This window comes from Papio anubis, chromosome 13, assembly GCF_008728515.1.
Source record: "Papio anubis isolate 15944 chromosome 13, Panubis1.0, whole genome shotgun sequence".
In the NCBI taxonomy this organism is placed as follows: domain Eukaryota; kingdom Metazoa; phylum Chordata; class Mammalia; order Primates; family Cercopithecidae; genus Papio; species Papio anubis.
In genome coordinates, this window is record NC_044988.1 from 67171232 (window position 1) to 67197641 (window position 26410).

At 42.5% G+C, this 26410-nt stretch overlaps 1 protein-coding gene across 1 annotated transcript in view; it reads right to left on the reverse strand.

The window, feature by feature from the left end:
• HEMGN (hemogen) overlaps positions 1 to 26410 on the reverse strand; it is a 59609-nt gene that overhangs the window by 18539 nt on the left and 14660 nt on the right. The window lies entirely within an intron of this gene.

Sequence of the window (26410 nt, forward strand, 5' to 3'; positions counted from 1 at the left end):
TTAGCCATTTTGTGGTGAATATTACATCAATTTTTTGCACATTTTTACAATATATATAAAAAATACTAAGTTCTAGGGTACATGTGCACAACGTATAGGTTTGTTACATAGGTAAACATGTGCCATGTTGGTTTGCTGCACCCATTAACTCGTCATTTACATTGGGTATTTCTCCTAATGCTATCCCTCCCCCAGCCCCCCATACCCCTACAGGCCCCAGTGTGTGATGTTCCCCTCCCTGTGTCCGAGTGTTCTCATTGTTCAATTCCCACCTATGAGTGAGAACATGCAGTGTTTGGTTTTCTGTCCTTGTGATAGTTTGCACAGAATGATGGTTTCCAGCTTCATCCATATCCCTGCAAAGGACGTGAACTCATCATTTTTTATGACTGCATAGTATTCCATGGTGTATATGTGCCACATTTTCTTAATCCAGTCTATCATTGATGGACATTTCAGTTGGTTCCAAGTTTTTGCTATTGTGAATAGTGCCGCAATAAACATGTGTGCATGTTTCTTTATAGTTGCATGATTTATAATCCTTTGGGTATATACCCAGTAATGGGATCGCTAGGTCAAATGGTGTTTCTAGTTCTAGATCCTTGAGGAATTGCCACACTGTCTTTCACAATGGTTGAACTAATTTACACTCCCACCAACAGTGTAAAAGCATTCCTATTTCTCCACATCCTCTCTAGCATCTGTTGTTTCCCGACTTTTTAATGAGCGCCATTCTAACTGGTATGAGATGGTATCTCATTGTGGTTTTGATTTGCATTTCTCTGATGACCAGTAATGATAAGCAGTTTTTCATGTGTCATAAATATCTTCTTTTGAGAAGTGTCTGTTAATATCCTTTGCCCACTTTTTGATGGGGTGGTTGTTTTTTTCTTGAAAATTTGTTTAAATTATTTGTAGATTCTGGATATTAGCCCTCTGTCAGATGGGTAGATTGCAAAAATTTTCTCCCATTCTGTAGGTTGCCTCTTCACTCTGATGGTAGTTCCTTTTGCTGTGCAGAAGCTTTTTAGTTTGATTAGTGCGCATTTGTCTATTTTGGCTTTTGTTGCCATTGCTTTTGGTATTTTAGTCATGAAGTCCTTGCCCATGCCTATGTCCTGAATGGTATTGCCTAGGTTTTCTTCTAGGGTTTTTATGGTTTCAGGTCTAACATTTAAGTCTTTAATCCATCTTGAATTAATTTTTATATAAGGTGTAAGGAAGGGATCCAGTTTCAGCTTTCTACATATGGCTATCCAGTTTTTCCAATACCACTTATTAAATAGGAAATCCTTTCCCCATTTCTTGTTTTTGTCAGGTTTGGCAGAGATCAGATGGTTGTAGATGTGTGGTGTTATTTCTGAGGCCTCTGTTCTGTTCCATTGGTCTATATCTCTGTTTTGGTACCAGTACCATGCTGTTTTGATTACTGTAGCCTTGTAGTAGAGTTTGAAGTCAGGTAGCGTGATGCCTCCAGCTTTGTTCTTTTTGCTTAGGATTGTCTTGGCAATGCAGGCTCTTTTTTGGTTCCATATGAACTTTAAAGTAGTTTTTTTCCAATTCTGTGAAGAAAGTCATTGGTAGCTTGATGGGGATGGCAATGAATCTTTAAATTACTTTGGGCAGTATGGCCATTTTCACGATATTAATTCTTCCTATCCATGAGCGTGGAATGTTCTTTCATTTGTTTGTGTCCTCTTTTATTTTGTTGAGCAGTAGTTCGTAGTTCTCCTTGAAAAGGTCCTTCACATCTCTTGTAAGTTGGATTCCTAGGTATTTTATTATCTTTGTAGCAATTGTGAATGGGAGTTCATTCATGATTTGGCTCTCTGTTTGTCTGTTATTGGTGTATAGGAATGGTTGTGACTTTTGCACATTGATTTTGCATCCTGATTCTTTGCTGAAGTTGCTTATCAGCTTAAGGAGATTTGGGGCGAGATGATGGAGTTTTCTAAATATACAATTATGTCATCTGCAAACAGGAACAATTTGACTTCCTCTTTTCCTAATTGAATACCATTCATTTCTTTCTCTTGCCTGATTGCCCTGGCCAGAACTTCTGACACTATGTTGAATAGGAGTGGTGAGAGAGGGCATCCCTGTCTTGTGCCGGTTTTCAAAGGGAATGCTTCAAGTTTTTGCCCATTCAGTATGATATTGGCTGTGGGTTTGTCATAAATAGCTCTTATTATTTTGAGATACATTCCATCATTACCTATTTTATTGAGCGTTTTTAGCATGAAGCGCTGTTGAATTTTGTCAAAGGCCTTTTCTGCATCTTTTGAGATAGTCATGTGGTTTTTGTCATTGGTTCTGTTTATGTGATGGATTATGTTTATTGATTTGTGTATGTTGAACCAGCCTTGCATCCCAGGGATGAAACCAATGTGATTGTGGTGGATAAGCTTTTTGATGTGCTGCTGGATTCGGTTTGCCAGTATTTTATTGAGGATTTTCGCATCGATGTTCGTCAGGGATATTGGCCTAAAATTCTCTTTTTTTGTTGTGTCTCTGCCAGGCTTTGGTATCAGGATGATGCTGGCCTCATAAAATGAGTTAGGGAGGATTCCCTCTTTTTCTATTGATTGGAATAGTTTCAGAAGGAATGGTACCAGCTCCTCTTTGTACCTCTGGTAGAACTTGACTGTGAGTCCACCTGCTGGACTTTTTTTTGTTGGTAGGCTATTAATTATTGCCTCAATTTTAGAGCCTATTATGTCTATTCAGAGATTCCACTTCTTCCTGGTTTAGTCTTGGGAGGGTGTATGTGTCCAGGAATTCATCCATTTCATCTAGATTTTCTAGTTTATTTGTGTAGAGGTGTTTATAGTATTCTCTGATGATAGTTTGTATTTCTGTGGGATCAGTGGTGATATCCCTTTTATCATTTTTTATTGTGTCTATTTGATTCTTCTCTCCTTTCTTCTTTATTAGTCTTGCTAGCGGTCTATCAATTTTGTTGACCTTTTCAAAAAACCAGCTCCTGGATTCATTGATTTTTTGAAGGGTTTTTTTGTGTTTGTGTCTCTATCTCCTTCAGTTCTGCCCTAATCTTAGTTATTTCTTGCCTTCTGCTAGCTTCTGAATTTGTTTACTCTTGCGTCTCTAGTTATTTTCATTGTGATGTTAGGGTGTCCATTTTAGATCTTTCCTGCTTTCTCTTGTGGGCATTTAGTGCTATAAATTTCCCTCTACACACTGCTTTAAATGTGTCCCAGAGATTCTAGTACATTGTATCTTTGTTCTCACTGGTTTCAAAGAATATCTTAATTTCTGCATTCCTTTTGTTATTTACCCGGTAGTCATTCAGGAGCAAGTTATAGTTTTCATGTAGTTGTGTGGTTTTGAGTGAGTTTCTTAATCCTGAGTTCTAATTTTATTGCACTGTGGTCTGAGAGACAGTTTGTTGTGATTTCTGCTCTTTTACATTTGGTGAGGAGTGCTTTACTTCCATATGTGTTCAATTTTGGAATAAGTGCAATGTGGTGCTGAAAAGAATGTATATTCTGTTGATTTGGGGTGGAGAGTTCTGTAGATGTCTATTAGGTCTGCTTGGTGCAGAGCTGAGTTCAAGTCCTGGATATCCTTGTTAACCTTCTGTCTCGCTGATCTGTTTAATATTGACAGTGGGTGTTAAAGTCTCCCATTATTATTGTGTGGGAGTCTAAGTCTCTTTGTAGGTCTCTAAGGACTTGCTTTACGAATCTGGGTGCTCCTGTTTTGGGTGCATATATATTTAGGATAGTTAACTCTTCTGGTTGAATTGATCCCTTTACCATTGTGTAATGGCCTTCTTTGTCTCTTTTGATCTTTGTTGGTTTAAAGTCTGTTTTATCAGAGACTAGGATTGCAACCCCTGCTTTTTTTTTTTTTTTCTATTTGCTTGGTAGATCTTCCTCCATCCTTTTATTTTGTGCCTATATGTGCCTTTGCACATGGGATGGGTCTCCTGAATACAGCATACTGATGGGTCTTGACTCTTTATCCAATTTTCCAGTCTGTGTCTTTTTATTGGGGCATTTAGCCCATTTACATTTAATATTAATATTGTTATGTGTGAATTTGATCCTGTCATTTTTATGTTAGCTGGTTATTTTGCCCGTTAATTGATGCAGTTGCTTCATAGCATCGATGGTCTTTACAATTCGGCATGTTTTTGCAGTGGCTGGTACTGGTTGTTCCTTTCCATGTTTAGCGCTTCGTTCAGTAGCTCTTGTAAGGCAGAACTGATGGTGACAAAAGCTCTCAGCATTTGCTTGTCTGTAAAGGATTCTATTTCTCCTTTACTTATGAAGCTTAGTTTGGCTGAATATGAAATTCTGGGTTGAAAATTCTTTTCTTTAAGAATGTTGAATATTGGCCCCCACTCTCTTCTGGCTTGTAGAGTTTCTGCCAAGAGATCTGCTGTTAGCATGATGAGCTTCCCTTTGTGGATAACCCGACCTTTCTCTCTGGCTGCCCTTAACATTTTTTCCTTCATTTCAACTTTGGTGAATCTGACAATTATGTGTATTGGGGTTGCTCTTCTCGAGGAGTATCTTTGTGGTGTTCTCTGTATTTTCTCAATTTGACTGTTGGCCTGCCTTGCTAGGTTGGGGAAGTCCTCTTGGATAATATCCCAAAGAGTGTTTTCCAACTTGGTTTCATTCTTCCCATCACTTTCAGGTACACCAATCAAATGTAGATTTGGTCTTTTCATATAGTTCCATATTTCTTGGAGGCTTTGTTCATTTCTTTTTACTCTTTTTTCTCTAAACTTCTCTTCTAGCTTTATTTCATTAATTTGATCTTCAATCACTGATACCCTTTCTTCTACTCGATCAAATCAGCTATTGAAGCTTGTGCATGCATCACGTAGTTCTTGTGCCATGGTTTCCAGTTCCATCAGGTCATTTAAGGTCTTCTCTACACTGTTTATTCCAGTTAGCCATTCGTCTAATCTTTTTTCAAGTTTTTTAGCTTCCTTGCAATGGGTTCAAACATCCTCCTTTAGCTCAGAGAAGTTTGTTATTACCGACCTTCTGAAGCCTACTTCTGTCAACTCGTCAAAGTCATTCTCCATCTAGCTTTGTTCTGTTGCTGACAAAGAGCTGTGATCCTTTGGAGGAGAAGAGATGCTCTGGTGTTTAGAATTTTAAGCTTTTCTGCTCTGGTTTCTTCCCATCTTTGTGGTTTTATCTACCTTTGGTCTTTGATGTTGGTAACCTACAGATGGGGTTTTGGTGTGGATGTCCTTTTGTTGATGTTGATGCTATTCCTTTCTGTTTATTAGTTTTCCTTTTAACAGTCAGGTCCCTCAGCTGCAGGTCTGTTGGAGTTTGCTGGAGGTCCACTCCAGACCCTGTTTGCCTGGGTATCACCAGCAGGGAGACTGCAGAACAGCAAATATTGCAGAACAGAAAATACTGCTGCCTGATCCTTCCTCTGGAAGCTTTGTCCCAGAGGGTCACCCACCTGTATGAGGTGTCAGTCAGCCCCTACTGGGAGGTGTTTCCCAGTTAGACTACATGGGGGTCAGGGACCCACTTCAGGAGGCAGTCTGTCCGTTCTCAGAGCTCAAATGCCGTGCTGGGAGAACCACTGCTCTCTTCAGAGCTGTCAGACAGGGATGTTTAAGTCTACAGTAGTTTCTGCTGCCTTTTGTTCAGCTATGCCCTGCCGCCAGAGGTGGAGTCTATAGAGGCAGCAAGCCTTGCAGCAGCGCTGCAGTGGGCTCCACCCAATTCAAGCTTCCCAGTTGCTTTATTTACCTACTCAAGCCTCAGCAATGGCAGATGCCCCTCCCCATGTCGGGCTGCTGCCTTGCGGGTTGATCCCAGACTGCTGCACTAGCAGTGAGCAAGGCCCCGTGGGTGTGGGACCCACTGAGCCAGGCACAGGATATAATCTCCTGGTGTGCCATTTGCTAAGAGGGTTGGAAAAGCGCAGTATTTGAGCAGGAGTGTACCACTTTTCAGGTACAGTCTGTCACAGCTTCTCTTGGCTAGGAAAGGGAAATCCCCCAATCCCTCGCGCTTCTGGGGTGAGGTGATGCCCTGCCCTGCTTTGGCTCACCCTCCGTGGGCTGGATCCACTGTCCAACCAGTCCCGTTGAGATGAACCAGGTACCTAGGTTGGAAATGCAGAAATCACCCATCTTCTGCGTTGATCACGCTGGGAGCTACAGACCAGAGCTGTTCTTAATCGGCCGTCTTGGAATGGACCTCTAATATTTTTTATTTCATTGTTCATATGTACACATCTTTTCTATTATATTCACTCAGCAAACATTTATTAAGCATTTATTTCTTACTAACCCCTTTTTTAAGAATTGGAGACAGAGAGAGAAATCAAATGAGAGTCTTTTCCTTCAAGGAACTCACAGCCTAATTGAGGGTCGTAGACAACAAGTTAAACCTGGATCTAGAATATAATACAGTGTGATAATTGTATTTATTTATTTACTTATTTAAGAGACAAGGTCTTGCTCTGTCACACAGGCTGAAGTGCAGTAGTGCAATCATAGCTCACTGCAGCCTCTAACTACTGGGCTCAAACGATTCTCCCACCCCAGCATCCTGAATAGTTAGGACTACAGGCACATGCCACCATGCCCAGCTAATTTTTTAAAACTTTTTTTGTAGAGATGGCATCTCACTATGTTGCCCAGGCTGGTCTCAAACTCCTGGCCTCAAGCCATCCTCTTGCCTCAGTTTTCCAAAATGTTGGGATTACAGGCATGAGCCACTGCACTCAGCCCAGTGTGGTAATTTTAATATCAGTATTTCTAAATGTTCTGAGCAGAGAGATGGGGTGCTTAATGCTGCTACCATGGGATCGGAAAGACAAGGCTATTACATTGCTCATCCTATGTGTATAGTTGTCTGTATTTATACTGCCTTGGAAAGACCCTGCCATCAGTCAATCAGTTGGGAAATGAAGAGGCATTATATGTATTTAATAGTGTTACATTCACGTTTATTTATTTCACAGAAATAACAATAGCCAACATTTAAAGTACTTGCTTACCACATCTCAAGCACTGCTCTAAGCACTTTATGTATAGTAAGTCATTAGCCTTTACAACAGTCTTTAAGGTAGGTGCTATGATACCCCTATTTTATAGAGGAAGAAACTGAAGCACAGGCTTTAAATCTGTTCTCTAAGACACTCTCCTAGTAAATAGCAAAGGTAGGTGGCTTGAATCTAGAGGCCATATGCTTAACCACCTTCCTCTCCTATCTCTCAATTCTACTTCCTTAGTATTTAATAAAATAAGGTAGCAATATATTTTCTTTAGTAATTCTTTCCCTCTCCTTTCTCACCTTTTCCCCCCTCCTTCACACTCCCTGTTTCCATAATCATTTATTGACTACCTATTCTGTGCAGGGTGTTGGGGACACAAAGGCAAATATAACAACAACAGCAAAAGACATACTTAGAAAATTAAGGGAACACTGAGGAAAGAGATGTCTAAACAGGATGGAGAGAGGAGGTCAAAGAAGCCCTCCTGGAAGAGATGATCTTGAGCTTAGTTTTGAAGGGTGAATAGGAATCAACTACTAGGATACAGCAAGGCTTAGGGGAAAAAAACACAGGCTCTGGAATCAGATCCAAGTTCATTCAAATCAAGTTCTATGTGACCTTGGGCAAGTTACTTAAAATCTTCCAGACTCAACTGTCTGCATATGTAGAATAGGCATTATAATACCTACCTTTTGGCCAGGTGCAGTGGCTTATGCCTGTAATCCCAGCACTTTGGGAGGCCGAGGTGGGCCGATCACCTGTGGTCAGGAGTTCAAGACCAGCCTGACCAACATAGTGAAACACGTCTCTACCAAAAAATATAAAAATTAGCTGAGTATGGTGGCCCATGCCTGTATAGTACCAGCTACTTGGGAGATTAAGGCAAGAGCATCACTTGAACTCAGGAGGCGGAGGTTGCAGTGAGCCAAGATCGTGCCACTGCACAATCGTGCTCTGGGTGACAGAGCGAGACCTTGTCTCAAAATAATAATAGTAATACCTACCTTTTAAGGCTGTTGTGAGAATAAGAATGATGACTTATGGAAAGCGTCCTGCACAGTGCCTACCACAAAACAGACCGTATGTGCTGGCTGTTATGATGATTGTTTATAATCTCATTAACAAAAAGTGAAATAGAACCACTAAATAATAAAGCTAAGCAGAGCGTTAAGAGTTATTATGTAGATAAGGAAATGGAGACCCGGAGAGAAGCCAGTGTCACACAGGCTGAGTGGCAGTTGGAACTGCAATCCAGATCCTCTGACAGTTCTACCTTTTTCTTTACCTATCTGACATTCCAAACTCCTTTGTTTACAAGTCCAATCCACCTCATCCCCCAGCTTAACGAAGTAGTTCTCAAACTTTCCAATTGTTTATACTCTACCTTTGTGATTTTACCATGTTCTTGTATTGACATTCTTTTGTGCTATTATTTACTTAGCTTTTTATTTTTCAAATAAACTCATTTTTACTAAAAGTACTTTAAATGAAACTTTAGCCTGGACAACATAGAGAAACTCATCGCTACCAAAAAAAAATTTTTTTTTTAATTAGCCAAGCATGATGGTGTGTGCCTGTGTTCCCAGCTACTTGGGAGGCTAAGGTGGGAAGATTGCTTGAGTCCAGGAGGTCAAGGCTGCAGTGAGCCATGATCACACCACTGTACTCCAGCCTAGGTAGCAGAATAAGACCCTCTCTCAAAAATAAATAAATAAGTAAATAAATAAATACAATGAAAATTTTATATCATTATTGTAAATGGAAAACCAAAAATATCACCTGTGAAATCATAGGTTTGTGGTATAATATAGTTCTTCAAAGACATCTTAAAGTAAATGCTGAACTATTAAAATAAAAGGTGTTTCATCAAAAATGATCTGCACTGCCCTGAGTGGCATGCATACTACATCTTAGGAAATGCTGGCCTATAGAGTGAATTCTTTTCATGTCACAGAAATTCTAGATCATGTACAAATCTATCCTAAAACCAAACTTCCCTTTTCAGTGGCTGGTTTATATTCAGAAGGCACAGAACATAAGACCCAACTCACTCCCTGGCCTGCTACCAACCTGCTGTTATTCATATCAGCTACCAGCTACCACTGGTCCTTAGTTGAATACTAGTCTCACCTCTTTTAGCTAACTTCTCTACTCCTTGGAGTTTTAGATCCCTGGCATAAAACATGTACTAGAACCTAACATGATAAAGCTCATTTGTTTGGAAACTTCAGCACCCTGTTTCTAGCAGATTCTATCACATGTACTTGGGGTTTAGAGTTGGAATAACCTAGATCGGTCCCTGCCCAAAAGGGACCACTACTGGCAAATGCAACCTTCCAAATGGTTCCATTCCAGGTGGCTGCCAGTGGGCCTGTGAACCAATTGAGGTACAGGTGCTTCTGGCTAGAACTGCTGCCACTAGGTGGACATAAATGGCAATTGCACCATTCTGACCTGTCAACTAGGTCATGAGCCCTGGCTCCAGCACTTTTCCTTAGAGGCAATTGGCCTTTCTCTCTAATTCTCTGACACCCTCTGCTCCCCCTCCCTCCAAGTCCTCCTCTGGGTAAGTTAGCAATGGGGATGTTTGCATACCAAGCACTTAGCTAATTGATATTCTGTCACAATCTGCTCAACAAATGTTAGGCTTTTTTGTATTTTGTTAGAATTTAGTGACACTTAGGTTATATTTTTAGCCAGGTTGGAGAGGGAAAAGGAGGAGTTACTTTAGCATGCAGGAAATGTATTGCCAGGTCTTTCTTGCCTGGCATTCTCCTAAGCATCTGTGAATACCTTTAACACACAGCATTCAGGATCTGATCTGATCTGATTTTATCAGCTTGTATCCTAGGCAAAGCCAACAAGAGGATGAAGAACCTTTTGTGCTTTTTCATGTTCTGTATCATTACCCTTTATTGTTAGTGCTCTCATCTCATTCTAAAGAGGCCAGCCTTGCTCAGCCATGGCAGGCACCTGTGTGGGAGTCACATAGCAAAGTCTGATGCACCGCTAGAAGTAAAGAAGGTGGCAGGTCTGGCCTAGAACTTTGTAATGAGGGTCCCCCCACCATCAGCAAGAAGTACATCTTATTCATATGTTTAAATGTCAGAATGTTCTTGCAATCAAGAGAAAAATTGAAACAAACCCAGACAGAATCGCCATCCTCAAAGACTACTAGGAACACGAAGAATTACCACAGTTATTTTTGTTTTATTTTGTTTTGTTTTAAACAGAGTCTCATTCTGCCGCCCAGGATGAAGTGCAGTGTAGAGATCTCTCGGCTCAATGCAACCTCCGCCTCCCGGGCACAAGCAATTCTCTCGCCTCAGCCTCCTGAGTAGCTGAGATTACAGGCACAAGCCATCACGCCTAGCTAATTTTTGTATTTTTAGTAGAGACAGGGTTTTGCCATGTTGGCCAGGCTGGTCTTGAACTCCTGACCTCAGGTGATCTGCCCGCCTTGGCCTCCCAAAGTGCTGGGATTACAGGTGTGAGCCATCGTGCCTGACTTAAGAATTACCCATAGTTTGGCCAGGTGTGGTGGTTCACGCCTATAATCCCAGCACTTTGGGAGTCCAAGGTGGGCAGATCGTAAGGTCAGGAGTTCAAGACCACCCTGGCCAATGTGGTGAAACCCCGTCTCTACTAAAAATACAAAAAAAAAAAAAAAAAAATTATCCGGGCTTGGTGGCAGGCACCTGTTGTCCTAGCTACTCAGGAGGCTGAGGCAGGAGACTCGCTTGAACCCAGGAGGCAGAGGTTGCAGTGAGCTGAGATCATGCCACTGCACACCAGCCTGGGCAACAGAGCGAGACTCTATCTCAAAAAAAAAAAAAAAAAAAAAAAAAGAATTACCCGTAGTTCTATCTGAAGGGCCTGGGACTTCCTGATGAAAACAAAAATAGGATATCATTTTTATAGCAGCCTATGAGACAACAAAAATAGAATATCATTAAAATTGGAGACTGCATTTCATGTCTGTCTCAGGAAACACTAACTAATAGGAGCAACTGTCACCCTGAAAAGTATGTGGTACAGTGGATAGAGCCTGGACTGCAAACAGAAGAAAGTGGGATATCTATTTCCATCAGGCTGCTATGAACTCTGATTTTGCCCAGTTCAAATACATGTACAATACTTTGTTCTTATGCAGGGAGGCTGGGGAGAATCCTGTCAGGCAGAGCTTAAACAACCTGTCCATCCAACCAAGGCAGACTGTCCTTCCTAGAAAATCATGCACCTACACTGGCCTATTAAAACTCCCTTAGCACATCCCACTACCAAATATGGCACCCAAATGAATTTAGTCATCTCTATGAGAAGAAATGAATCGAGTGAACCTTCACTAATCCAGTCAATTTAATTCCCCGTTAAAGGGAATTAAATTAAGAACTCAATAATGCAGGCTGACATTTCTGCTTTCTAGTCTTATATAGAAATTATTCCTCAGGCCGGGCGCGGTGGCTCACGCCTGTAATCCCTGCACTTTGGGAGGCCGAGGCGGGCGGATCACGAGCTCAGGAGATCGAGACCATCCTGGCTAACACGGTGAAACCCCGTCTCTACTAAAATACAAAAAAAAATTAGCCAGGCGCGGTGGCGGGTGCCTGCAGTCCCAGCTACTCGGGAGGCTGAGGCAGGAGAATGGCGCGAACCCGGGAGGCGGAGCTTGCAGTGAGCCGAGATCGCGCCACTGCACTCCAGCCTGGGCGACAGAGTGAAGACTCTGCCTCAAAAAAAAAAAAAAAAAAAAAGAAATTATTCCTCTAGCTTTAAATCATGGTTATCTCTGATAGAGGAAATGAACAATTGATCAAGTAATAGGAGTGCCGTGTTGTAGGAAGTGAAGGAGTAGAAAAAATAGAGTGAGAAGTAAGTGATAGAATAAGTAAATAATGAGCTTGAGACTATTCGATAAGCCAGACAGGGATGCTGGCTGGGCAGGAGAGCTATTTGTTTTGGAAATTACTTAGTAATCATCTCAGGAGTTACATGAGCCTGGGACACAGTGAACACTAAATTTCATAGAATGTCCTGACTGGAAGAACTCTGTAATTTCATTTAGTCAAACTTCCCAAAAGATGCCTGAAAGCCTTCTGCAGACTAAATTTGCTAGAAAATGTTTCTGATTTTAAACATACTATTAACACAAAACCCCAGCAAAGTTTTTAAAAATAACTCTCATGTGTTACAGTACTGATTATTACTTCATAGCCCTGAGAACGGGACTTCACTTTTATGATCCTTTGCTTACAATGTATGTGACCTTGGGCAAGTCACTTCACCTCTCTGGACATTAGTTTTCTTATGTATAAATAACAACTCCAGCCCTGCCTTGCCTGCCTGCCACTCAGGGTAAATAATGGGCTAAAGAAGATAATATTCAGCCTGAGCAACATCATGAGATCCTGTCTCCAAAAAAAAAAAAAAAAAAAAAAAAAAAAAAAGCCAGGGCTGGTGGTGCCCGCCTCTAGTCTCAGCTACTCAGGAGTCTGAGGTGGGAGGAGCCCTGGAGCCCAGGAGGTTGAGACTGCAGTGAGCCGTGATCACACCATTGCACTCCAGCCTGGATGACAAAGTGAGACCCTGTCTCAAAGAAATAAAAAAGATATTAGTGGAAGTCTCTTGGTAACCATTAAGGTTTGGTGGACATTTTAAAATACTGTATAAGGCCAGGGGTGGTGGAACATGCCTGTAATCTCAGCACTTTGGGAGGCTGAGGTGGGTGGATCACTTGAGCTCAGGAGTTCAAGACCAGGCTGGGCAACATGGCAAAACCCCATCTCTCCAAAATATAAAAAAAAATTTAAAAAAATTAAGCCGAGCATGGTGGCACGTGCCTGTGATACCAGCTACTCAGGAGGCTGAGGCAGGAGGATCGCTTGAGCCCTGGAGGCGGACGTTGCAGCAGTGGAGATCACGCCACTGCACTCCAGTTGGGAAGATGGAAGTGAAACCCTGTCTCAAAATAAATAAATAAATAAAATTAAAAGTAAATACTGCATAAAAGTGTTGCTCTTAGCTCCTACATTCCATAACCAGGGACATCCCATGTGCTATGTAAGAGTAGCAGTGGTTCATGCCTCTCTTTCTTTTTTTGAGACAGGGTCTCATTCTATTGCCCAGGCTGGAGCAGTGATGATCGTAGCTCACTACAGCCCCAAACTCCTGGGCTCAAGTGATCCTCCCACCTCAGCCTCCAGAGTAGCTGGGACTGTAGGCACGCACCACCATGCCCAGCTAATTTTTTTTATTTTTTTGTAGAGACGGGGTCTCATGATGTTGCCCAGGCTGGTCTCAAACTCCTGGGCTCAAGTGATCCTCTCACCTCAGCCTCCCAAAGTGCTGAGATTATAAACATGAGCCACTGTGCCCGGCCTCATGTCTCTCTATTCTACTAAGAGGTTCCTCCCCTTTGCCAATAATTCTTCTCCAGAGTTAGCCACAGATGGGTCACTATAAGAGCATTCTTCAAGGGGTCCTGTGTTTTTTCACGAAAAACAATGAATGGGCTTGTGTGGCCACACCGTTTGCTGGGGTAACAGCCAGCAGATAGTGAGGCTTTCAGCAGGGACAGTTGCAGGCCTCTTGCTTTTCCCCACATCTTCAACTACCAAGGCCACTTGCTCACTAGGCCTCCATTGGCATGGGTGAGCCCTAAGGAGCATGGCAACAGGCAGCCATGCAGAGGATTCTCGTAATCTTCGTTCTCAGGCACAGGAGAACCTCATAAAGGCACACTTGTTGTTCATCCTAACAGGCATTTAGTAAGTGTTTATTATGACTCAGGTCCTGTGCTAGCCACTGGGGATAAGAGCTGAGTCAGATGTGCTGCCTGCCCCTGAGACCTCACAGTTTAGTGGGAGAAACAGACTCATGAGTGTTACACACAGGATATGTTATGATCAGAGCCTGCAGTGTCTGGGCATAGCTGATGGGTCACTGAAATCTGTCTGAGGACTCAGGCTCAGGAGAGGCTTCTCAGAAGAGATGAGATTTAAACTGGACTTTAACGGGCATTTCAGACAGAAGGAGCTGCAAGTACAAAGGCAGAGATGTGAAAGGGCATCTTGGCTCTGGGCACGGTAGCAGTAAGTTTGAAGTGTCTGGGAGTGGAAGAACTGAAACAGGAAAGGTAGCTGGAGTCCAAGGGGCCTGGCCTTTATCTGTCACAGGAGCCACAGAAGAGTTTTAGGGAGGAGAATGTGATGGGCAGGTAAGACTCTCAGAGCTGTGGCAGTATGAGGGCTGGGTGGGAAGAGGTGAGAAATGAACTGGGGTATTGAAGTGAGAAACAGATTCTAGAGAGATTTAGAAGGTAGAATTGATTGATCTTATTAGAAATTCTAAGAGCTTCTGGGACAGGAAATTAAAAGGGAAAGAAGGCAGACTGAAAACTTAGTGAAGGCCCATGAGTAAGATGACAAGATATCTTGCATCAAGCAAATCAGACCTTGATTTCACCTTCTGGACAGCCTGGCCATGATGGCCTATGTAATGTTTGTGGACAATAGATCAAAAGCTTTTTGTTACAGTTTTACAACTTTTGTTAAACAGCTACAGAGTTGGATTCAGCACATCTGACTGGCTAGGACAGTGTGCCCTTCCTCCTCCCCTCCTGTCCCCACCTCATGTCTTCGCCTCAAAACAAATTACTTTGTCAAGGAAGAAGCCTTCCCAAGATAGAGGAAGGTTAAGAATTAAGAAACAGCTAGGCTGAGATCTCCATATTAAGTCCTGTCTACTTCCATGCATTACCACTAAGAACTGTATCAGTCAGAATGCCCTGCTGCCTGTAGCATACAATTACACACCAAGCATAGGGACAGATTCCCAGAAGAACTGGTATTTGAGCTGGGTCTTGAAGGAAAGCAAAGGAAAAATAAGCACACTAAAATAGTATCCTCCCTGGTGTAGCCCTTTTCTAGAAGTACACCTAGAATGCAACAGAATGTTCTGCAGTGATAGAAATTGTCTTCTGTATTATCCCATATGGTAGCCACTAGTCACACATGACTATTGAAGCAGTTGAAATGTGGCTAATGCAACTAAGGGACTGAATTTTTAAATTTTTATTTTGCTTTAATTTAAATGTAAATAGCCATATTGCAGCTAGTGGCTACCATATTGGACAGCACAGCTCTGGAGTCCACTTAGCATCACCAAGATTCTGTTTCACATGGTCCTTCCTTGCTTCATTCCCCTTGGGAGATTTGCCTGTCCCTGTTCCCTTCTGCCCAGTCCCTCCAGTTTGACATGCTCATTGGCTACCTTCCAGCTTCCAAGACCAGCTCTGTTTCCTGGTTATTTTTTTATTTTCTATTTTTATATTTTGAGACAGTGTCTCGCTCTGTCACCCAGAGCGACAGAGGAGCCTTGGGAGGCTGGAGTGCCATGGAGCGATTTCGGCTCACTGCAACCTCTGCCTCCCAGGTTCATGTGATTCTCCTGCATCAGCCTCCCGAGTAGCTGGGACCACAGGCATGCGCCACCATGCCTGGCTAATTTTTGTATTTTTAGTGGAGACAGGGTTTCACCATGTTGGCCAGGCTGGTCTCGAACTCCTGACCTCAAGTGATCCGCCCACCTTGGCCTCCCAAAGTGCGGGATTACAGGTGTGAGCCACCACGCCCAGCCTGTTTCCTGGTTATTGATTTCCTCTCTGTCATCATGGCAGAACCCTGAACTATCTTCCATTTGACTCAGCCCTGCTACCTCCCAAGCTTTACTGGTGTGTGGTAGATAATGTAGCCTCACCGGATCATGTTCCTACAGTTTTGGTCCTTTGTTAGGCCTTATTCACTCCTCCCTTCTTTTCCTGGCTATTTAAACCAGGCAGTCAGTAACCTGGAATATTCTTTGATGTTTTCCCTCCCTGTCAACTTGAGTTAGAGAAGGGAACAGTTGGGATGGCGGTGTGTATGTACTGGGGCAGTGTGTGTGTGTGTGTGTGTGTGTGTGTGTGTGTGTGTAACTGGTTGCATAAATACTTTGATAGGAGGTCTCTGGTAGTAGGTGAAGGGCTCCATCTCTGAGATCTTTGCTGTCTGGCATTTTTAAATTTGATTCATATAAAAAGACCAATATTAATAGATTGATTACATTTGTGGGTGGAAAAGATGGATTCAGAATCCAAGAAACAAAAAGTTTCTTGACGAGCCAAAACACTAGGCCAGATTTAACATGATTTTATGTAACAATGACCAATTTCCAATCCTGTATTTGGGTCTAAATGGCAAACTGCCGAGGTAGCATATATGATTTAGAAGACTTAATGGCTTTAGCTGATTGTGAATCAGTGGTGGGTAACAAGATAATAAACTCTTAAAAAGAACCAATGGAATAGCATCCAAGAAGAGTGATAGGCCTACTCACTTTCCCACTGATTAGACCACACTCGGATCAGTTTCAGGTTTTGAGCACCTCTCTTTAAAACAACAACAAAACAAAACCCAAGAGTTAAAAAAAAATCACCTCAAACAACTAAGGGGACTGACCACGATGGTGAAGGGACTGGTGACCTGCCATACAAGGACCTGGGACAAGTAAGCTTTAGGAGAGCAGACCATGGGGATGGTCACTGTCTTCAGTCTCCAAAGGGCAATTACAGAGCACTCCAGAGGGCAGGGCAAAAATAAACGAGTGAAAATTTGAGCAGATTTCAGCTCAGTGTAAGGAAAATGTTTCCAATTGTCAGAACTGTGACTTCTGGCAGTCCAACCTGCTGAGGCAGAGTTTAGTGGAGACCCTGGAGGAACGATGTCAAACATGCCCCTAAGCCAGTCTGCTCAAATATTGATTGTCTCCCCAGTGATGGATAGCTAATTCAAAGTTTGTAGGCTCTGTACTTGCTGACCCCGTTTAGCTTACAGGTTCTATATTAAGTGTCAGACTCTTCTCATTCTAGCTCAGCATTCCAGTTAAATAACCTTGGCTCCCTGCATGTGGGAAACAGGTTTCAAGCACAGAACCCCTAGCACCAAGCAGAATGGCAACATAATTTTAGCTCCTGAGCAAAACGAGTCTCACAATAGCGTCAGTACAGTGTGCACATTAACATTTGAATATGCTGTATAATAAGCGTGCTAATTACTCTGAGAAGAATACTTGAAGAATAGAATAAGCTGTGATCATTAGAGGAGAAAGGGGTTAGCAATTTATGACATGGGCTGCTGCTTGATATTCAAAAGTACATGATGGCTCTCATCTCAGGTAAAGGGAATTATTGAAACCATAAAAATGTAATGATCGTGGCAGGTAGTGATCAGCATTTCATAGGAAATGTTTGTGGCAAGTCTTTTTTTAAAAACACTTTCAGATTTATTACTAATAAAATGTGTCCCTATTTGGTTGTTTGGTTCCATTGAGCAGTTTGAAATTGAAGCCATTGTTGTAGCGTTAATCTCAGTTTTGTAGAAATGACTGACAGAGTCTTCACCCAGATGAGCAGCTGAGATGGAGAGCCCTCAGGCTGGACACAGGGGCCTGATAATCACCTTGTGCGAACAGAAGCTGGAAAGGGGAGCTGGAACCACACTTCTTGATGACTTAGACCAGCGGTTTTCAGTCTGATCTACACACCTCTTGGGGATCTTAATACTCTTTCAGCAGGTTCATTAGGTCAAAATTATTTTCATAATAATATTAAGATGTTGTGTGACTTGTTCACAGCGTTGAAAGACTACATATTATATAATTACATTTATATGAAATGTCTACAAAAATTAGTCAGGCATGGTGGCACATGCCTGTGGTCCCAGCTACTTGGGAGGTTGAGGTGGGAGGATCACTTGAGCCCAGAAGGCAGAGGTTGCAGTGAGCATCCTCTGCACTCCACTGCACTCCAGCCTGGATGACAGAGCCAGATCCTATCTCAAAAAAAAGAAAGAAAGAAAGAAAGAAAGAAAAGAAAGAAAAGAAAGAAAAGAAAGAAAAGAAAGAAAGAAAATGTCCATAATAGGTAAACCCAAAAAGAGAGAAAGCAAATAGTAGCTGCCAGAGACTGGGGGAGGCCAGAATGGGGAGTGACGGCTTAATGGGTACAGGGTTTCCTTTTGTGATAAAAATGTGCTGGAACTAGGTAGCAGTGGCATTTGTATGACACTGTGAATGTACTAAATGCCGTTGAATTATATACTTTAAAATGCTGACTGTTACATGAATTTTACCATGCGTACACACAAAAAAGGTAAAGATCGCATAATGTAGTACATGGGAGAGTCTTCCCATCCAGACCCTCAAAAGAAACTTCTTGAGGGTCTTCTAATCTTGGAAGTTTTCTTTGTTATGTGCTCTTTGAAACCAGCACATGAAACTTCTCTTCATCACAATTCTTTCAGTAGCTACGATTCTTAAAGTAATGAAACATTTTCCCTAGTCCCCCAACACGCTACATATTTTAAATCTACTTCTTTTAACCCTGTCTATGCTAGTTTCTCTACCTGAAATATCTTTTCCGTCAACCTGGAAAGCTACTACCTGTCCTTTGAAACCATCTAAAATGACACTCCCTCTTTGAAATCTTCCTGGGTGACTACACACCCCAGGAATTGGTCCCTTCTGCCTCTCTGGATTTCTACAGTACTTTGGTTCTATTCCTTTTAACGCAGTCCTGATACAAGACCTTATCACATTGAATCACAGTTAGAACATATCGCTTTTTGTTAATGTCTGTCTCCCCAAAGGTGACTCGTAAGGGCAGTATTTTCTTATCCCCTAAAGCACAGTGCACACACATACACAAACACACGCATACTCCAAATGTGCTCATTAATAACTATATGTTAGGTACTTTTTTAGAGACCTTAGAGACATTGACTCACTTAATCCATATAACCTATATACATTTTATTGATGATTCAACTGAGAAAACAAAAACTTTCAGGTTGTAAAGTGATGTTAAAACAGCAAATCCATGTGATAGCAAAACCAAACTTGGCCCTTGGTTGCTGCACATGGTTGCTGCCTGTTTTCTCTAACAAAAGAAAAAAATAGCTAATAATATTCAGTAAATGAAAGAGACTTTATGACTTAAATGACATTTAGGAAGATGTTTCCATACTTTTCAGACTTCATAGTGTTAGGGTTGAGAGGGACCTTGGGGATCTCCTGGTGCAAGTTAAAGGTAAGGCAGGGAAAATAAGGCTTGCCTGTACCAGAATAATCCTGTAGAAGAAATCCTGTTGAAGAAACAGGAACCTAAAGTTTAAGGGGAGAGATCAGGAGGAGGAAAAGAAACCAAGAGAGTGAAGGGGTTCATCAAGGAGAGAAAGGGTAGTTAAGACAATTATTCAGCTAGCACCTTAGAAACCCTGCACAGAAGAGGGCCGGGTATGGTGGCTCACACCTGTAATCCGAGCACTTTGGGAGGCAGAGGCAGGCCGATCACGAGGTCAGGAGATCGAGACCATCCTGGCTAACATGGTGAAACCCCGTCTCTACTGAAAATACAAAAAATTAGGCGGAGCTTGCAGTGAACCGAGATCGCGCCACTGCACTCCAGCCTGGGTGACAGAGCAAGACTCCGTCTCAAAAAAAAAAATTTATTTGTTGATTTTGTTTTTGTTTTTCTTAACCCATCCTTGCTCAAAGAAATAAAATACATTCATTTGTAAGTAACTAAAACACAACCAACAGACTGACCTAACAATGAAAGTTCACACTAAAAGTCCAGGGTAATTCAGGCTCCAGGCTTGGTTTGATTTAGCAGATCACCAATGTCATTAAAGCTGACTTTGATGTGAGATGGCTGCCAACAATTCCCAGAGCTACATAAGTCCTTGTCCATAACCAGATGGACAAAGGTCATTTCTACAAGCCTCTCTCTCAGGAGCCCCCAGAGAACCTCTTTTAATCTAAACTGAGTCATATGCCTACAGTGGCTATGTGGGGCCTTGCCCAGTGCCCCTTTTCCCTGCAGATACACCCATCCTTCAGCTGCAGGGGATATTCCTGCTCTCAGCCTCAGGAAATCATTTCATGTTCTCCTAGGGTATAGCCTGAGGCCAGTGACAGGCTGATACGGGAATACACTTCAACTTCGGACAACTCTGAAGGGCTAGCCCAGCTCCCGAGCTCCCAGTGACACCAGAGAAAGCCTTCATTGTAACTACCCAGCAACTATTTTGCTGGTCAGCTTCTCTCTACACCCAACTCTGTCTTCTTCACTTCCCCACAGTTGTGTGTCCTGAGAACACTTTTCAGTAAACCATCTGCATAGAATGCACAGTAGTGCATGCCTATACTAGGTACAGATGCAATCCTGTACCAGCTACTCAGGAGGCTGAGGCAGAAGGATTGCTTGAGCCCAGGCATTCAAGTCCAGCGTGGGCAACACAGCAAGACCCTGTCTCAATACTAAAAAAATGAAATAAGAAAAAATAACCCTGTCTCAATATTTAAAAAATGAAATAAGAAAAAATAAAAATGGAAAAAAGCCCTTCTGCATGCAACTTTCAATCTTAAATTATGTTTCCGGGGAATTCAGTCTAAGACAGTGCTCATTTCTGAATCAATAAGTGTGACAAGATGTGGGACTATGCTGATAAATTAGGATTAATTGCATGCCCTATCCTAGAGTTGGAATCAACCTCTGTTGCTTAGAAATTAGCATTATAGTCTAGCATGTCAGAGCTGCAAGGGTTTCAAAGATCATGCAGTCCTTCTCCTTTAACTAATAGAAGACACAGAGAGGGGATGGAACCCACCTAAGTTACACAGTTAAACCAGGACCCTGACCCAGATGTCTTTATTCCAGAGCAGAGTTCTTTCCACTGTAACCCATTTCCCATTTTTGGTCATTAAGCAGAAATGGTAATTGATCTGTCTCAAAGTGACAGGACTGCCTGTCTAATGGACCTCAACATTCTCACAAATAGGTGGTAGACAATCTCTGCACCCCATTCCTTTTTAGCAGCCTAGAATGCCTAATTTATAGACATATTTTTATTTTATTCCATTCAAGATTTTAAAATATTTTTTGAAATAGTGATATGTGCATATGGTTAAAAAATATTTTTAAGTATAAAAAGGTATGCACTAAAAAGTTTCACTCCTACTTCTTCCCCATCCCGCCTACTCCCCTCCCACAGGTAATTTCTCTTCTCAGTTTCTTATGAACCGTAACAAGAACTTTGAAGTCAATTGTTCTGATTACTAAAACAGTCTGGAGAAGTGGCAATACTGCGATGTAGACAGCCTCAGTGAATGAAAGAATGAAATATTGACCAAGCCCAAATTCAGTGTTCTTTCCATAATATCACCATGCTTTTAAAAAGACCTCAGTTGTGTGGTGAGAGCTTAGATATCAGAAGTAGGATGAAAGATATGTTAGCCTGGAAGACAGGCTGAGCTATTGAACCAGGGCCCTTTAAATTCCCTGACTGGACAGAGCCTGCAGAGGGGTTGATTGGCCCAAGCTGTGAAGAGAAGAGGAACTCAACAGGCGGGTGTTTGCATTGAAATAGGACTTGATTCATCCCTGCATCTTCGTGTAATTCACCTAGTCTGTCACAAAGTCTTGTCAAGTCTTCTTGTGAAATATTTACCCTATCTGTTCCTCACTTTCTCTTCTCACAACAAAAAAAACATACTCCAGACTTCAGTCAACTCACACATGGGTTATTGCCACAGGCTTTTTAAAATTTGTTATTTATTTATTTACTTATTTATTTGAGAGGGAATCCCACTCTGTCATCCAGGCTGGAGTGAAGTGGCGCGATCTTGGCTCACTGCAACATCCACCTCTGAGGTTCGAGCAACTCTCCTGCCTCAGCCTCCTGAGTAGCTGGGATTACAGGTGTGTGCCACTATGACCAGCTAATTTTTGTATTTTTAATAGAGACGACAGGCTTTCACCATGTTGGCCAGACTGGTCTCAAACTGCTGACATCAAGTGATCTGCCCGCCTCAGCCTCCCAAAATGCTGGGATTATAGGCGGGAGCCACTGCGCCCGGCTGCCACAGGCTTTTTATTGGTCTCCTGGTACAGAAATAGCTTTAACCTAAATGAGCATGTATTGCATCCAGTTTCCATTTATAGCTCATGTGTAAATTTTGCTGGTCCTTTAAAAAGCCTAGTTCTTTCAACTTCCAACTCCATGTAGTGGCAACAACTGCATTAACGTGTTAGTTAAAAGGCTCAAAGAAGACTTGCTCCAGCTCAGAAACAAGGCTGATCACCAGAAAGATGAGACTTGCCCAGCAAATGGGTAAATAAATTGTTTATCCATTGTTTATCAATTGTTTATCCATTGTTTATCCAGTGTTGCTGGGCGCAGTGGCTCAAGCCTGTAATCCTAGCACTTTTGGAGGCTGAGGTGGGAGGATGACCTGAGGTCAGGAGTTCGAGACCAGCCTGGCCAACATGGCGAAACCCTGTCTCTACTAAAAATACAAAAAAAATTAGCCGGGTATGGTGGCACATGCCTCTAATCCCAGCTACTCAGGAGGCTGAAGCAGGAGAATTACTTGAACCCGGGAGACGGAGGTTGCAGTGAGCTGAGATCACACCCTCTGCACTCCAGCCTGGGCGACAAGAGCAAAACACAGTGTCAAAAAAAAAAATTGTGATATATTCATACACTGGAATACTAATCAGTAAAAAGAACACCAGGCGCAGTGGCTCACACCTATAATCCTAGTGCTTTGGGACTGAGGTGGAAAGATCTCTTGAGGCCAGTAGTTTGAGACCAACCTGGACAATATGGTGGGACTCTGTCACTACAAAAAATAAAAGAGAGAAAGAAAGAAGAAATGAGCTACTGATGCACCCAACAACCCAGATAAATCTCAAAACATCATGTTGAGTAAAAGAAGTCAGATATGAGAGAATACATGCAGTATGATTCCATTCATATGAAGTTCAAGAACAGGTAAAATAATCTATGGGCGCCAGATGCAGTGGCTCATGCCTGTAATCCCAGCACTTTGGGGGGCTGAGACAGGAGGATCACCTGAGGTTAGGAGTTAGAGACCAGCCTGGCCAACATGGTGAAACCCTGCTTCTACTAAAAATACAAAAAAAGCCAGGCATAGCAGCAGGCACCTGTAATCCCAGCTACTTGGGAGGCAGAGGCAGGAGAATTGCCTGAACCCAGGAGACGGAGGCTGCAGTGAGCCGAGACCGTGCCACTGCACTCCAGCCTGGTGACAGAGTGAGACTCTGTCTCAAAAAAAAAATAAAATAAATAAATAAATAATAATAATAATCTGTGGGGATATAATTTAGAATAAGGGTTGTCTCTGATAGGCACTGGAAGGAACACAGGGGGATGCGATAGCAGTACTTTCTATCTTGACTGAGGGACTGGTTATACAGATGTATACTTTTGTTAAAATTCATCAACTGCATGCTTGAGATCTGTGTATTTCACTGTAACTATTCCCCAATGAGGGGGAGAAAGACAGAGTCCAGGCACGATAGCTAACGCCTCTAATCCCAACACTTTTGGTGGTCGAGGCAGGAGGGTTGCTTGAGCCCAGAAGTTCAAGACCAGCCTGGGCGACATAGGGAGACCCCCATCTCTACAAAATAATAATAATAATGATAATAAAATTGGCCAGGCTTGGTGGCATGCACCTGTAGTCCTAGCTACTTGGGAGGCTGAGATGGGAGGATTGCTTGAGTCCAGGAGTTCGAGGTTGCAGTGATCATGCCACTTTATTACAGGCTGGGCAACAGAGAGAGACCTAGTCTCAAAAAAAAAATCTAAAAAGCCCAGATGTTGGTAAAAAACAGAGGCTTTCTAGTAGACTCCTACTCGTTCTCAGTTCTTTACTAAAAAAAAATCTGAAGAAAATGGAAAACTAGGAATCCCCAACACCATAAAAAGTCTGAAAGAAATCTGATGCCAGAGTCTTGGCAGCATTTCTGTTCTCTGTTCTTCTAATGTGCATGCTGCAGCTGCATTAAGAAAAACTGACCCAATTTAGAGCACACATTATACTCACCTGAATTTTATGAGCGGATGCCTGAGAAAAGGAAAGAATGCCCTTGGCTGCTCCCACACCATCTGTCCTCTGCCCCTCTGGGACATTGGCCTGATGGGAACAGATCGCTGAGGAGGCAGAGCACCTTTTCCCAGCACCTACACCCAAGGTCAGGACCTTCCTCTGCCAGCTTGCTTGCTTTTTCAACTTAAATCTCATTTGTTTCAGAGTAATACATGGGCAGAGTTTTAAACACCAAATAGAACTACTCCAAAGTCTGGAGGCGCAGTGGCTCACACTTGTAACTCACTCCTAGCACTTTGGGAGGCCGAGGCGGGTGGATCACTTGAGGTCAGGAGTTCAAGATCAGCCTCACCAACACGGTGAAACCCAGCCTCTACTAAAAATATAAAACTCAGCCAGGCATGGTGGCGCATGCCTGTAATCCCAGCTACCGGGGAGGCTGAGGTGGGAGGATTGCTTAAGCCCAGGAGGCGGAGGTTGCAGTGAGCTGAGATTGTGCCACTGCACTCCAGCCTGGGTGACAGAGTGAGACTCCATCTCAAAACAAACAAACAACAACAACAACAAAAACAAAGTCTGTTACCAAAAACAGCAGGCCCCTGCCTTAACCCTTCCCACCTCACTTGTCATTCTCCACAGACAGTGCTCCAAAGACTGTTCTTTTAGCGGTTGCTTCTGTTGTTTACCTCCTTTTATATAAATACTACGACTATATTATTATTTTTTAAATTTTTTGCCATTAACTATTGACTTTCTACTATGAAAAGTAAGACTATCTGTCTTCATCCTTACTCTCACACACTTTTGACTCCTCCCTCCTTTCAGTAGTGGTTACTTATGTGAATGTGACTCTGTATGTGGTGTTTACAGGTGATTTTAAGACCTACATATAACATACCATAATTACATATTTTTATACAACTTTTAAATTTTCCTGGCATTAAGAATAACCTCCTTTTGTCTTCCTTTGGCTTAATTTGCTACAGCCGTCAGAACTGTAAAACTCCTTTCTCTTCTCAGTATGGTTACGCAGGTGGTACCCTTGATTGTTATTTCCTGATGTCCCCACACCACCCCACCCCCGGCCACCCCAAGATCCTTCTGTCCTCTGGTTCCTGCCTGCATGGGATTGTTTTCCGGGCCAGCTGTTCAGCTAATATTATTGGAGTGTATTCTCCAGGAGCAGGGAAAAGGGGTACACGGAGGGTCAATAGTCTGACACCCTGAATGTATGAAAATGTCTTTATTCTATGCTTACTCTTGAATGATAATTTGGCTGCAGAAGTTCTAAGATGATAACTTTCTTCACAATTTTGAAGACGATGTCAGTTGCTCCACTGTCTTCTAGTTTCCAGTGTTCTATTGAGAAGGTTCATGCCATTTTGAATTCTAGTCCTTGGATTATGAATTTTTTTTCCCCTCTTAGGACACTTTTAGGATTTCTAGTTTTCTGCAACTTCATTATGATATGTCTTGGTGGGCTAGTTCGATCTGGAATCCCAAAGGAATTGCGTTGTATTATTGTTTGATAATTTCATTATTTACAGCTATCGGTACTAAAAATACTGACATTTGGGGGTTCCTCAAGGAACCTGCTTCCTGATCACCCTGGGGGAATGTCCACTAGTCTTTAAGACCGACCAGTGGACACAGAGTTCCCACAGAAGCACTTTTTAGTGCCTCTCTCATAAATATAAATGATATTTAAGGATGATCATATACTCAGGAAAGACTCTACAATGAAAGCCAGAACTCTGTGTTACAAAAAGAAACCTGGAGGCCGGGCGCAGTGGCTCACGCCTGTAATCCCAGCACTTTGGGAGGCCAAGGCAAGTGGATCATCTGAGGTCGATTTCAAGTTCAAGACCAGCCTGGCCAAAATGGTGAAACCCCGTCTCTACCAAAAATACAAAAAAATTAGCTGGGCGTGGTGGCGGGCGCCTATAATCCCAGCTACCTGGGGGGCTGAAGCAGGAGAATTGCTTGAACCTGGGAGGCAGAGGTTGCAGTGAACCGAGATGGTATCACTGCATTCCAGCCTGGGTGACAAGAGCAAAAACTCTGTCTCAAAAATAAACAAATAAATAGAAACCTGAAAATGGAGACAATTCAGAGATCAAATAAAACTTAAGGGGCCAGGCATGGTAGCTCCTGCCTCTAAATCCAGAGCTTTGGGAGGCTGAGGTGTGAGGATCACTTGAGGCCAGGATTTAAGAGACCAGCCTGGGAAAAACCAGCCTGGGCAACATAGTGAGACTTTGTCTCTACAAAAAAATTAAAAATAAAAAAAATTAGCCAGGCGTGGTGGCTACTTGGAAGGCTGAAGCATGAGGATTGCTTGAGCCTAGGAGTTTGAGGCTGCAGTTAGCTATGATCATGCCACTGCACTATAGCCTGGGTCAAAGCAAGACCGTGTCCCTCAAAAAATGAAAACTTAAATATATATATTTAA